Source organism: Hemicordylus capensis, chromosome 6 (genome assembly GCF_027244095.1).
Source record: "Hemicordylus capensis ecotype Gifberg chromosome 6, rHemCap1.1.pri, whole genome shotgun sequence".
NCBI classification, from domain to species: Eukaryota; Metazoa; Chordata; class Lepidosauria; order Squamata; family Cordylidae; genus Hemicordylus; species Hemicordylus capensis.
The window spans coordinates 78,070,351-78,084,458 of NC_069662.1; the positions used below are offsets into that span (position 1 = coordinate 78,070,351).

Sequence of the window (14,108 nt, forward strand, 5' to 3'; positions counted from 1 at the left end):
ATGGAATGAAGACATCTGTGGAAAAAAGGGGTGGCAGAAGAAGGAGAGATCATAGAAAGCATGGTGGGGAGGCAGGTTTCTATGGGCTAGAGAGCTAGTAGGCTGTCCAAGGAGGGTGAGAGCTCCATTGCAAACATTAATTCAAAATCAGCAAGTCTTTCTGCAGGTATCTGCAAAGTGTGTAATACAGTAATGATTTGATGTAATGGGTAGCACAGTGGCTAAGAAACCGAGTTGGAAACAAGTGTTAGAACATAGGAAGCTGCATTATACTGATTCAGACCATTGATCCATCTAGCTCAGTACTGTCTACATGACTGGTAGCAGCTCTCCAAGGTTTCAGGTGGAAATTTGAATTGAACCTGGCACCTTCAGGCAAAGCAGATGCTCTACCACTGAGCTACAGCCCCATCCCCTATTGCTGGTTCATGTAGTCTCTTAGCCATAAACTCACTAGCTATAGGCAGCCTTAAACAAATTGCTGTATTGAAACCTCAACTCTTCACTTGCAACACAGAGATACTATTACTGATCCTTCCTCGCCTGTAATCTTCACTTAGGACCAGACTACACATTACATTAAGTACTTTATTAGAACAGCATTTGTAACTTTCCCCCTATTATATAGGAGTTGTGGGGTGGGGAGTAATGATCTGGATTGAGAACATGGTTGGGGTCAAAGGGTTAAAGCCCTCCATGCTGCAGTCTTGATCCAGATTACCCACTCCTCTGCAGCACGTGCATAATAGAGAAAAGTGAAACACACCCATTCTAACAACATGTTTAATGTAGGTTTGGCCCTTATTCTATCAGCAAACTGGTGTCTAGTTTTTCATCTACCTTCTGGAAAATATGCATTCTACAAATGTCACTATAGTGATCAGCCACCCCTCCCCTAAAGAGTTAACCAGAAGGGAACCCTGTCCTGACTGACAAGCTGTGAACTCCAGGGCTTAACCAATCAGCATACCAGGTGGGTGGGACTAGAAAGCTGTTGGGAGGAAGAAGGCAGTTCTTTGTTAGAGAAGAGAAGAGAAGGACATGTGGTCATGAAGGATGGCTGCAGGGAAAATACCTCTCTGGATCTTTGAAAGACAGGATGGCAGGAAGCTTGAATTCTCCTCTTGAGTTTGGTGAGTTCAAGAAAAAGAAGCCTGGGCTTTGGCTTCGGGAACTTTAGGGAAAAGTTTGTTTAGTCAGACTTTGCGTTAGAAGTTATATTCCTTTTGTGTGTGTGTTTTGCATATTCCTGATATTGTTCTATTATAGTTTACCTACAACAGGCATCCCCAAACTGCGGCCCTCCAGATGTTGCTGAACTACAACTTCCAGCATACTCAGCCACAAAAAATTGTGTCTAGGGATGCTGGGAGTTGTAGTTCAGCAACATCTGGAGGGCCGCAGTTTGGGGATGCCTGACCTACAACATAATTGAAATAAGAAACACTAGCTTGTGCTCCATACACCTAGGGCATAGCAAAAGACTCTATATGCATTTAAGTGTGCTTTTGTATTTTCATGTTCTTTTTTGTTTGTTTGTTTGTTTGTTTGTTTATTACCAATTCATTATAAATAAGCTTTAGACACTTACACACTTGGCAATTTGTTTCTTGTTGTTTTACAACTGGGTAACCAAGATTTTTTAAAGTGTACTGCCCCAACATTATTTGGAGTGCTTTTGAAGTATTATTGTAACCAACTGAGTATTTTAATCTGTAACTAAAAGCTGAAAACTAACTGTATTTTTATCTGTAACTAAAAGCTGAGAGAGTATTTTTATCTGTAACTAAAGCTGAGAAAGCCTCAGACAGAAGCAGTCTGTAGTACTTGAATAAAGCTTTTTTCTTTTTGTTCTTTTCTTCTACAAGCCTCTCCAAGTGGCTTATAACTCAGGAAAGGGGGGGCAAAGGGGGGTTTACTCTGGTGCAAACACGTCCAGCTATCCATTTTCTCACCATGTGTAGGCTTCCATGTGGAAGATTTTTGTACTTTTCCAATAGCAAAATAAAGAGAGTTTTCCCTGGGAATTCTTCCCCAAGCCCAGGGAGGTTCAAGCTCTGTAATAAAGAGCGGTGGCGGTGGCAGCCATTTCTGAACCTACCAAAAATACAGAAGAGTTTTAGGAGAAGCTTAGTCATGCGTCTCAGCAGGGATGATTCAGCATTTCTTTCCCTCATGTGAGCTTGCTCTGGGACAAAGGCTATAATCCACTACAGTCACATAACTGGACAGGTATTTAATAACTTTGCCTTTGGTGCTTATATTTCAATTACATCCCTGTGCAGGTTGCATGCCGGACAGATAGCCCTGTTGCATTAACTGAGTTACTGCAGTAGTAGAAAGCATTTGTTCTTACCAAGTTCCACTCAGGGTAGTACTTGGGCCAAATGCTGAAGTTTCAACTGCGCATAACCTGCTGTAGATTTTCAGACAGGGTCTATTAGAATCTCTTTTGGTTTATGTTCAGTTCCAGAAATTTCTTTGGACTATATAGGGCATCATTATGAATGCGTGCAGAGCTCAGCTTGGCTGTTGCAATAACAATCTGGAAAGCAAGTTGCTTTAAGGAACTATGTTCTTGTGAGAAGCTTTGTTTCTCACCCAGCTTCTGGGCCCAGCAGCTCATCTCATGTGAAGCATATTTTGCATACCCTAATCACAAATACTGTAATATCAGACCTGTTTGCATGTTCATCAAAGCAGAGCTGAATGCATGATGCAGGGCGGGGAGCAGGATTGTGCTCACTGCCCCTCCTCCAATCTCTATGCATCCGTTCAGGTACAGTTTTTCCTTTTGCCTGCAAAACAAGCTGTACCTGCTGAAATTCCCTCTGTGAAAAGTACAGGAACCCTGTCCTCTGGTCTGGCCACCCTACTCCACGGGTGCATTTCTACATGGCTTAACGTGAAAAGGGCTAGGAAACTCAGTGAAGAAACTGGTTTTGTCATGTTTGAGACAAAGACATTCAAGAGCAGGAACACATTCCAAGGAGCCAGAGATAAACACCAAAAAGAAAAGGGAAGATGATGCTGTTTGATTTTGACAAAGAGAGGTATGCATAAAAGCTATACTCTCTGACCTGGCCAGAACCCTTGTCTCCGAATCCCATGCCCAGGAGGAGAGAGAGGAGGAAAAAGCTTCTTCATTGATAAAGGAAAGGCAGTGCCAGCTGTCCAGAAAACAAGTTGTTCTGGTGAGAACTAATCTGTCTACTTTTCTTTCACTATAATCTTAACTGATAATTACCTTATGTTAGCCCATTTCAGTCTTAAACATTCAAATATTTGCCATCTTGAATCAGGGTGGATTACATTATTACAAACGACACCATTGAGATGTCCGTATGTGCCACTCACTACAACTGTACTAAATTTTGGTTCAAATTGGTTAGACAGTCCACAAATTAGCCTACTTGCAGTTCAAACATTTACGCATCCACTATCTTGGATGGCAGGGAATGACATCCTCACAAACTTCGCCACTGAGGTGTTCCTACAACTCTACCCAGTTTGGTTCATATTGGTCCAGGCATTGAGAAGTTGATGGGGGGATGAGACACACAGACACACACAGACAGAATGCGGGGTGATCTCATAAGCTTACTTTCCTTTAGGAAAGTAGGCTGAAAACCAACACAAAAAACAGCTCCCAACACCTGTCTTGCTCTTGGGCCTTGAACAGCAGCTTGCCCTGCAGAAATCAGCAGGCAAAGTTTTTAACAACATAGCAATACACATTGCTAATGTCTACAGATCAAGCTGTTGCTAAAGAAAGAGGAGCAGAGGTGAACTGCTTTGAGACCGTTTTAATGCAAGGCGGTATAAAAATTGAACGATAAACAAACTGACATTCTGCCCATGTACTGCAGTAGTAGCATCTTTATCATTTCTTTGCATGATCCCAAGGGAGCTGAAGTTTGATACAGGCATCAATAGGGTTGCCTCCTTTTTCTGGCTTTGCTCCCGTGTCAAGCAGTCTGACACAAAGGAGCTTAGCAGCAGGTGAAAGCTTTTCCCATTGCTATTTGCTCTGTAGGAAAAGCTTCACCTGCTAAAAATTCTGCTAAATGCTAGTAAAAATGTGATTGTAACAGGCACAGTGCCTAGCACCAGAAGGTTTAGCCCACAATCTAAAACTTACATCTCCCTGGAAGTAAATCCAGTTGCAATCACTGGTTGACATCCAGACTAAATGTACTCAAAGTCCCACTGAACTTACAAGGCATGCCTAACTTGTCCTTTTAAGTTCAATGGGCCTTCCTAGAGTACATTTAATCTAGATGTCAGCCAATGAAACTTCCTTAGCATTGCCAGTTCTGTTGCCTAGCCCTTCTCCTGTGCCTTCAACAGCATCCTAAGCACATTTACTCATAAGTAAGCAGTGATGTAGCTGCGAATTCAGAACTGCAGGCATTCTCCATGACAGCCCCCATAGCCACAGCTACCCTGACAACCACATCCCATCCCAATGGGCCACAGCCCTCACACAGATAGATGCAATAATTTGCGGGGTTCCGTTACAAGAAGCCAAGGATCAGGTAGGATCTAGGGCATGTACTAGAATGAATGACAGGGTATGCCCACTGAAGTGCACTGGTTCCTTCCGAATGGCCATCCAAGGTATTCCATGGCCATTTGGAAGGAACCAGGGCATTTCAGTGGGCATTCACAGTCATTCATTTGAAGATGCCCTGACACTAGTCTTGCATCCTGACAGTTCCATGTTCACTGGGACCTTCCAGTGAATAGGAAGGGCTGGAAAAGACTCCTGCTTGAAATCATGGAGAGCTGCTGCCGGTAGGGTAGACAGTATAGGGTCTGACTTAGGCAGTTTCCTAATGTCCCGAAGTCAGGAAGAATGGTAATAAACGGTTGGTATAGCATGAGGAGCACATTAGGAAACATAGGAAACTGCCATTTACTGAGTCAGACCATTAGTCTATCTAGCTCAGTATCGTCTTCACAGACTGGCAGCGGCTTCTCCAAGGTTGCAGGCAGGAATCTCTCTCAGCCCTATCTTGGAGAAGCCAGGGAGGGAACTTGGAACCTTCTGCTCTTCCCAGAGTGGCTCCATCCCCTGAGGGGAATATCTTGCAGTACTCACACATCAAGTCTCCCATTTAGATGCAACCAGGGCAGACCCTACTTAGCTATGGGGACAAGTCATGCTTGCTACCACAAGACCAGCTCTCCTCTCCTAACATTACTTCTAATGTAGATAGCCAAGAGCTTTGTGTCCCTGTTGAGACCCGGGAAGGAAAAAGTACTGGGTCTGCCTCCCTGTCCGCCCCTGCAGCACTACACCACTGTTAAGAAAGACTCTCAGAGTTCAACTGGGCTTGCTTCTTCCCACGAGGCGAGCATAGGATTGCCTTTTTACGTCTGAGTGAGCATGCTGAGCAAGCGGGTCTCCCCAAGCGACAGCAGGTAATAACGTCACACAACGTCGCCACGTTTCTGGCACGCCTGGCCTGATTTATGTCGTGCTCACCGTCAACGGTGGATGTAGATGTGTTTTGGGGAGAAAGCAGAAGTAGCCGGCGAGGGGAGGAGGCGTGAGTGAGCTCGACTCGCTTCCTATAGGGGGCTGCCTCTGGGAGAGAAGCGCCGTCACACAGAGAAAAGCCAGAGGGAGCCGCCTGCCTGCTGAGCAGAGTCCTTCTCAGGCTGATTGGAAAGGGAACTTGTACATTGCGGAACGGAAATCTTTGCGCAGAACTTCTGCGTCCCCCCCCCCGCCCCGCACCGTCGAGCCGGTTTCTTGCGTTGGACGATCTCCAAGGAAGTGTAGCGAAGCGACGCGAACTCCGAACGAGGTGGCTTTGCTTGAGACTTGTTGCGCTTGAGAGCTTTCGAACAGTTTCCGCGCGTGTAGCCCGGTGGCTTTGGTGGAGGTGGAGGAGGAGGAGGCAGGCAGGCGAGAAAGTGAGCGCGCCTCTTTCGGGAGCTGGGCACTGCAAGGTAAAGGGGAAACAACCCAAACCACACGCACACCGGCAAACTTGGGGGTTGCTCCAGCCCCAGTGCTGAAATGGGAATAGGTGAGCCCTGGCACGTGGCTGCTTCGCATCCAGGCTTTTGTTAGCGGAGTTGTGATCATTTATTTGAGAAAAAAAGCGCCGCTCGGAAACGATCGGCCGTAGCCGCGTCTTTTGGGGTGTAAGTTTCTTGCATGCTTTCCCGGTCAGTGGATTTCAGGATACTTGCCTGAATTCTACTACACAATCACTTAAACAAAACAAAACAAAACGGTTTGCGAAATTGCAATAAGCAGGAAATGTATTTTGAGATCAAGCGGATTTGTTCTCACGCGTGTTTTCCGAAAGGCTCCTCTTTTTAACTAGGTTATGACCCCCTCCTTGTCCCCCGTCCTCCCAGACTTCCCCTTTCCATGTATATATCATTGAGGCAATGATGCGGTTTGGTGCGTGCGTGTAGTGTTAAATTGTAAATATTGATATGAAAACCAAGGGCACGATCCAGCCCAGTTTAAGCACTTGAATTCCCATCTCAGTGGGTGGACGTGCTGAACTCTCCCCTTAAAAGAAATGGGTCTTAGCTTGGAGTGGTGGATCGTGCCCCTGTACTCACCCCCCCCCCAAAGATTTGGTTCGCTTTAATCCTTTTTCATGTCTCTCTCTCACCCACCACCCTTTGGCATAAGGCTTAAGGGAATATCAGTACAACGGAGACGACATGATGCTCCTTGAAAGGTGGCTCTTCTTTTCTCCCCCCCCTTCTCTCTCTCTCTCTTTGGAGGGTGGGTGAGCCAAGGAGTTATTCAGTTATAGGAGATGTATAGACTAGAGTGCAGCACATAATGGGTTTTAAATGCAATTGGCATGCCTGGGGTTAAGTTGCTTGTCTGAAAGGTCAGCTTTACACAATGAAGAGTCTATATTAGTTGGGGATGTGATATGAAAAGCTTTGTGGTGATGTAAAGTGTGTTTTTGTGTAGGCATGAATTTTGTTTAGTTTCTTTGATTAAACCCTGAAGTTTGTCATGTTTTTAATCTGTTTGTGGGGAACTTGCAGAGCTGAGAACTTTCCTTTTATCCTAGTGTCATGGACTTTGCCCATATGGCTGCAGCTTAAAAGCTCCTGGACCAAACACAGTTGTAACAGCAGATGGAGTATGGACCAGGCTGTGTTATGACCTAGGCATTGTGAGAATTCCTATCAGTTAATGAAAGGACTGTTTGGAGCTTATTATGAACTGGCCTTTAATACTGTAACGGGGTTAAACTCCCTGTATCCAAAACTCCATAATCAGAAGTATTGAATTAGCTAAATTCACACAGTTCCCATGTAGTGAGTTCCACATTACTCTCGTTAAATAACCCGTTTGTTGGTATATGTGATTATCAGAATATGGAGTATTTTGATGACCATTTTTTTTAAAAATCAAGAACTTAATACATTTGACCAATTATTTTATTTATTTCATTTTGTTTTTAAATGGGTTTCATTGAACATTATTTTTTGTTGTTGTTGGAAATTGTGAGTTCTCTGGCATTAGGGAAATGAGGGTTACAAATGGGTGATATTTAATAATGATAACAATACTTAGTGTTAATGTTGAAAGTGCTTTATGTACATTATCCTAGTAATTTTTATAACAACCCTGTACAGTAGGACAGCATTATTATCTTTGTATCTGCAGATGGGGATTGAAGCTGAGTCTGAGAGGACAGCGACTTCCTCAGGGCTACCTTGCAAATTTGTGGCTGAGGTGGGAGTTGAACTGTGGAGTTCCCAGCTCACAGCCCAGACCCTTGGCACTTAATGGGCTTTTGAGCCTTTTTTCTGCTCTTACTGTGCATGTGTGGGAAAAACAGAAGTGTCACTTTTAAATCAACTGGTGGTAATATAAGAAGATGAATTTCAGGCTTCCTGTTCTCACTCTGCCCTGTGAACAGACACATTCTCGGTGGAGCACACTTGTTAGTCTTTCATCCACCATTTTTCCCACAGAGAGAAAATTTGGGAATGGCATTTTAAACTGAGAGTGGGCCTGCTCAACTTAGGCCTCCAAGCTATTTTTGGACTACAACTCCCATAATTCCCAGTCACAGTGGCCAATAGCCAGGGATTATGGGAGTTGTAGGCCAACATCTGCAGGACAGCCGAAGTTGAGCAGACCTGTCTTAGAGTCTCCTTCCTGTACAGAACAATGAGTTTTTATGTGTGGGAAGCCCTTGCCAATTTCACTGATGCAGTTTTCCTTTCTCATCTATGCTCTCCAGAGAAATTGACAAGTCTAGGAAAGCCTTTGGTTAAACTGTTGGTGTTGTCTCCTTACTAGGGGTGTGCATGAATCAGATTTTGTGATTCATTTTGAGCTCGAAACGAATAGCAAAATCCTCAAATCGATTCATTGAAACAGCAGCCAAATCTGGCTGTTTTGACAAATTGATCTTGAATCACTCAAATTGATTCAAGTGATTTGGCCATAGGGAACAATGGGGAACACAAAACACCCCATTGTTCCCCATGGCCAGGTCCTAGGGTCACCAAAGTGGGTTGGGTGGTAGGACATCATCATCATCATCATCATTATCATTATTATTATTATTATTACATTTATATCCCGCTCTTCCTCCAAGGAGCCCAGAGCGGTGTACTACATACTTGAGTTTCTCTTTCACAACAACCCTGTGTAGTAGGTTAGGCTGAGAGAGATGTGACTGACCCAGAGTCACCCAGCTAGTATCATGGCTGAATGGGGATTTGAACTCGGGTCTCCCCGGTCCTAGTCCAGCACTCTAACCACTACACCACGCTGGCTCTCATCTCATGATGAGTGCTATCTACCTACCACCCAACCCAACCCACAAAATAAATGGGCAAGCAGGGGAATAATTTTAATCTTTCCCCAAAACTATGGATCCTATGGATCCTTGCCACTACTCGAGGACACACCAGGCCTATTGCTGCCAGCAGGAGTAGGGACCCCTGGGTGATGCCGTCACAGGTGCTGTAGTATTCCTGATGTCATGAGACGCTTAGGGGTCCTTACCCTTGCTGACCTGTGTCCCACAGTGGATGCAGGCAGCATGGTGTGGGTCACCAGGGCGGAGCTCAAAGTGGTCCCACACTATGCTGCTATCAGTCCGGAACCATTTTGGTGGTGGTGGTACTGGGGCTGCTGGTGCCTTCTGGGGGCCACCACCACCACTGCCTTCAGTCCGGGGCTGAGAAGGTCCAGGAACTGGAAGCAGGATGACTTCCTCCTGGTCCTCCTCAGTCTCAGACTGGGGGGTTGCACTGTCAGTGGGGATTGGAGAGGATGGTGAGAGTGATCTGGCTGGGCTAGTAGCAGCCAACACAATTGCCTCCTCCTCCTTTGCTGCCACAGGAAGATCTTCTTCCCTGACAGGGGAGGACCTCCTCCCTACTTCCACCTCAGCTGCCATAGGCAGCTGCGCTGCAGGACCAGACTCCTCCAGAAAGGAGAGCCTGTGCACAACCACATCAGTGGGGACAACTTGGGTAGTAGGCCCCTCTCACTGTTGCCCCCGACAACCAGCATCACCCCTCCCTCTGCCTGCCACTCTAGTCCTGGCTCTGCCTCACACCCTCCTAGACAACTTGGGTTTTTAAAAATTGAAGCACTAAGTCTGTTAGAGGAAGGGAGAAGAAGAGCATTTAAAGTGGTATTTTAAAAAGGATGTGGGGTTGGGGGTGGTCTGTTTATGCCGTGTGTGCCACACACAGTGCTATCTATAGCACTCTGCTGCACACACAAAAGCCAAAAAAATTAAATCGCCCCTTTATGGGAGGGGAGCGCTCAACAATGGGATACGTCTAAGGGGAGTGAAAGGGATTACTGTGGCCTGTCTTAAGTTAACCCACCCCTTCTGTCCTACAGTTCTAGGGCCTACGAGTGTTCTTGCTAATTTTTTTCATCTGTGTGCAGAATGCGTATTATTTGGGGCGGCAGTATCAAGGCAGTGTGTGCACACGTTTATTCAGAGTGGAACCTTCCTAATTCAAGCTGAGTGAGATCTAAAATTGACTATGTGGACATCAAAAACCATGTGAACGCACTCGCACACCTTCGAAGGAATACTGGTGCCTACCTAAAATCCCTTGCCCAAACTAGGCCATATTTAAAGATTAAGTACTCTAGGTTCTCTAATAACCTGACCAGTGACCAAGAGGAGCTTACCTTCCGGCCAGGGGCATAGCTAGGGAAGAGGGGGCCTGTGTTCATCCCTCTCTCTGGCGGCCCCTCAGATTGAGGGAGACAATGGAGAAAATAGGGAGGGGTGGACCTGGAGGGCCCTCAGGAGCTGGGGGCCCATGTTCTTTGAACCCTTTTGCTCAATTATAGCTACGCCCCTGCTTCCGGCATCTTCTCTGTCTCTTCTGCCGGAGTCTGGCTAAGTGCTGCTCCCCAAGGCAATTGGGTTGAGACTCAACTGGCCGCAGGGCAGGTACACACCAGTCAGGCACCCACTCATTCAAAGCAAAACAAAACACCATAATGGGAAAAACAAACACAAAAAGAAACCAGGGAAACAGAGAGGCTGGGCACGAGACAGAAGTCACAACATACCGGTGTGCAAACCCCCCCCCCCCAAACACCACCACCACCACCACCAAAGCAATTCAGTGATCTAGGCAGGCACGCAGCAGCAAAGAGGTGCAGCTTAGTGCTGTAACGGGATTTTTTTGTTAAAAAAGCATAGCACCCATTTATTAAACCTACTGGGGGCTGGCTACAAGCAATAAGAAAAAAAAAATCTGCACAAGAAAAACAGCACCCAGTTAAAGCCACTGGGGGCTGAAGCAAAAAGGGGGAAATAAAAGTCAGCACAAGGGGGGAAAAAAAAATCAAAGCAGCACCCTGTTAAAGCCACTGGGGTTGCTGGTACAATTAAAAATAAATAAGAGAGAGAGAAGGAAAGCAGGCAGGCCCCAGGCCACTCACTCTCCTCTCTTCTGCTGCCATACTGCTGCAGTCTCTGTCTTTCCTCTCTCCTTATGTACAGTATCCTTCCTCTTCAAGAGGCAGTGGCACACTGTAAGGACTCTCTGCCTCCCAGGCCCTTAAAAACATTTTTTGAGACTCCCTCCTTTGGCCTCCCCCTCCCTGCTCCCTCCCCCCAGCCAATGTGGGCACAATTACCCATGCCAACACTTTATTTGAATGATAAGCCAACCAAAAAGCAAAGAGATCTCAAGCCAGTCGGAAACCAGTGCCAGAAAACCAATTGGCAAGGGAAAAATGGGCTGCAAAATGACACTTGAATCACTTGAATCGATTTGAGCTCAAATCAGGGTTGTTTCGATTCAAACTCAGATCAGGCCCTTTATTTCAAGTGCCATTCAATTTGAGTTTGAATGGCCCATTTCAAGCTTGAAACGATTCAAGTAGAATTGTTTTGCATATCTTTACTCCTGACCACGTTGGTTTCACTGGAGAGTGGAGAGATGGACAGGGTGGTGAAGAAATTGACAGTGAGGTGGGCAATATAAGGATTGGTCAGCAAACTCTAACTTCATTGAAATGAAGGGAAATGCCTTTCTCCCCCCACCCCCTGCCACCCCCAACTCCTAGCAGGGATTTATCAGAGTAGGAGCCCTTTCTCAGAAGCAGTGAGAAAAGGGAAGAGAGTTAGCAGGGAGGAAGCCCTAAAGAGCTTACCTCCCCTCAGACAATTGAGGGTGTCCTATGCAGCAGGCGGATGGCCCGACCAGACGACTACCAGCTGCTGCTGGTAACTCGGAGGGCTGGGGTGCTGGGACGCATCACCCTGCATTGCCTTCCCCTCCCCAGCTCCAGTAATTGCCTGAGGGGAGGTAAGCTGGTTAGAACTTCCTCCCTGCTAACCCTCTTCCCTTTTCTAACTGCTTGTGTGACATTATGGGGATCCCGCACCCGAAGCTGCCCAGGATCTCTGCAGCCTGCCAGCCATAGCTGCAAGCAGCCATGGCGGGCAGCCGATGACAGGCACGGGGTTAGGAGAACAATCGCTCTCCTAACTTTGTTTTGGAGGGTGCCTGCCTAGGTGGGTGTGCTGCCTGATCCTGGTGGTGCACGCGTGGAGGCAAAACCGGGCTGGGCTTCCTGAGCCCAATTTTGCCTGTGCGTGTGAATAGCGTCTATGTTTAATATCTCTTGGGAACTACCAGATTGTTTTGAAAATATATGTCGAGGTCGAGGAGCTATGACAGAGATGCTCTTGACTGACCTTAGTTTTGAGGGCATTGATCAGAGCCTAGCCAGTCAGATTGCATGTCAGTTTTTCCAGTGTTTGTTTTGAGAACCAATGTCTCCACTGAAGAACTGTGCTTGGAGACTGAGGATTAGAGAGTAATTACAGCATTTTGTAGTATGAGAAGTCTGCTTTTTGAATAGGGTTTGTGCCTCAAACAGTTTGAGATTCTCTCCCCCAGCCCCCGCTTTAAAACCTGAGGTGTTTCTAGGAGTAGTAATTGCAGGGGCAGAGGAACATAAGCTTGGCAGTGTTTTGATTCAGCAAGAGCAGTGTTCCCTGTAAGAGGGATTCCCAGATGCTGTTGACTACAACTCCCATCACCCCCAGCCAAAGGCGATTGCAGCTGGGGTTTCTGGGAGTTTTAGTCAACAACATCTGGAAATCCCTCTTACAGGGAACAGATTTTGAAAATAATGGGTTGTAAGTAAACACATTTCACTTCTACCTACATATTCTGTTTGTACAGAATTCTCCTACCACAATTCACTTGTGGTTATGAGAGCTGGTAGGAACTATATCAAGCAGTGGTTTTCAAGCTATGTTCGAAGGAGCTCTTTTAAGGAGTTCCTCAAAAGCTCATTAATGGTTCTTCAGTGAGAACATCAGGTAGATGAGCTTCCCAGGACGCCCCTTTGCCCATCACTGCCTGTATTTTGCAACCACAGGGGAGCATTTGGCATGTTCAGGGATCATTGGTGAGGTCTAAGAGGCCTTCCAGCACTCCACATGAACTGAGTGTGCACCCTAGAACATGCCTCAGAACTTGTTTATGGTGGGGCTTTGAGCAGCAAGTGAGTATTGGACTTTGTGTGGCCTGTAGACACTGTCCACTTTGCAGTGTGCACTAACTGTTATGTTTGAGGATCCTCATTCACTTCTTGGATGTTCCTCATGGCCACTAGTAGACTTGGAGGCCACATGATGAGTATGATAGCAATAGCAATAGCACTTACATTTATATACCGCTCTATAGCCGGAGCTCTCTAAGCGGTTTACAATGATTTAGCATATTGCCCCCAACATTCTGGGTACTCATTTTACTGACCTCAGAAGGATGGAAGGCTGAGTCAACCTTGAGCCCCTGGTCAGGATCGAACTTGTAACCTTCTGGTTACAGGGCGGCAGTTTTACCACTGCGCCACCAGGGGCTCAATGAAGTAAGTTGATCAATGAAGTAAGTTGTTCTAAATGTTTCAGTATTTATGCCACATATCCTGTCCTTCCTCCAAGGAGCTTGGAGTAGCATACATGGTTCTTCCCACCCACCCCATGCTCACAACAACCCTGTGAGGTTAGAGCGAGTGGCTGACATCCTCACTAGTGGTGCAGAAGCGCTGTGTGCAAAGTGCCTCCTTAGTGTTTAGTCATCCACGGTGCTTTTGGTATCTTTTAGGTCCACAAGACATCCTGATGTGCTGGAAATTGTTTTCCCATTGGTAAGATCGTGTTGGTTGATTTCCATATCTTTGAATATGGCTGATAGCTTTCTCCAACTCTTATTGTAGGCACTGTAGCATTTGCACAACTCAGGCATTCTCCAGGAATATTTATCAAGCATCTACTGTTGACATTAGAGAGGTTGTCTTTCCTTCCAGGACACACTTTTTTGGTGCAAAAAAACCTGGTTGAACAGTAGACCATGTGTACTCCTCAGCATTTTTGGAGAGTACAAGAGACATATCTGCTATGATAAAGCCTCTCCCTTGATCAGAATTCTACTCTTAAACTGAACTCTGTTAAATGTTAAAAGTACATACATGCTGCAGTCTCTGTCCCAGTAAATACATTTAATGCCTCATAGGACTATGGTGCAGTAGTAAGGTGTTAATGATTACCAGGTTCTTTGGTAAACCTTGCAATGTTATTCAAGCCAACATGCTT

At 46.0% G+C, this 14,108-nt stretch overlaps 1 protein-coding gene across 6 annotated transcripts in view; it reads left to right on the forward strand.

Moving 5' to 3' along the window:
* TNS3 (tensin 3) overlaps positions 1 to 14,108 on the forward strand; it is a 420,724-nt gene that overhangs the window by 80,963 nt on the left and 325,653 nt on the right. The window contains exon 1 of one of the 6 annotated variants that reach the window (XM_053262007.1): positions 5,561 to 5,816. The exons of 4 other annotated variants lie outside the window; for them this stretch is intronic. The gene's annotated coding sequence lies outside the window, so the exon portion shown is untranslated. Of the gene's footprint in view, positions 1 to 5,560; positions 5,962 to 14,108 lie in introns of those variants that run through there. One more of the 6 variants, XM_053262006.1, reaches the window with a different exon arrangement.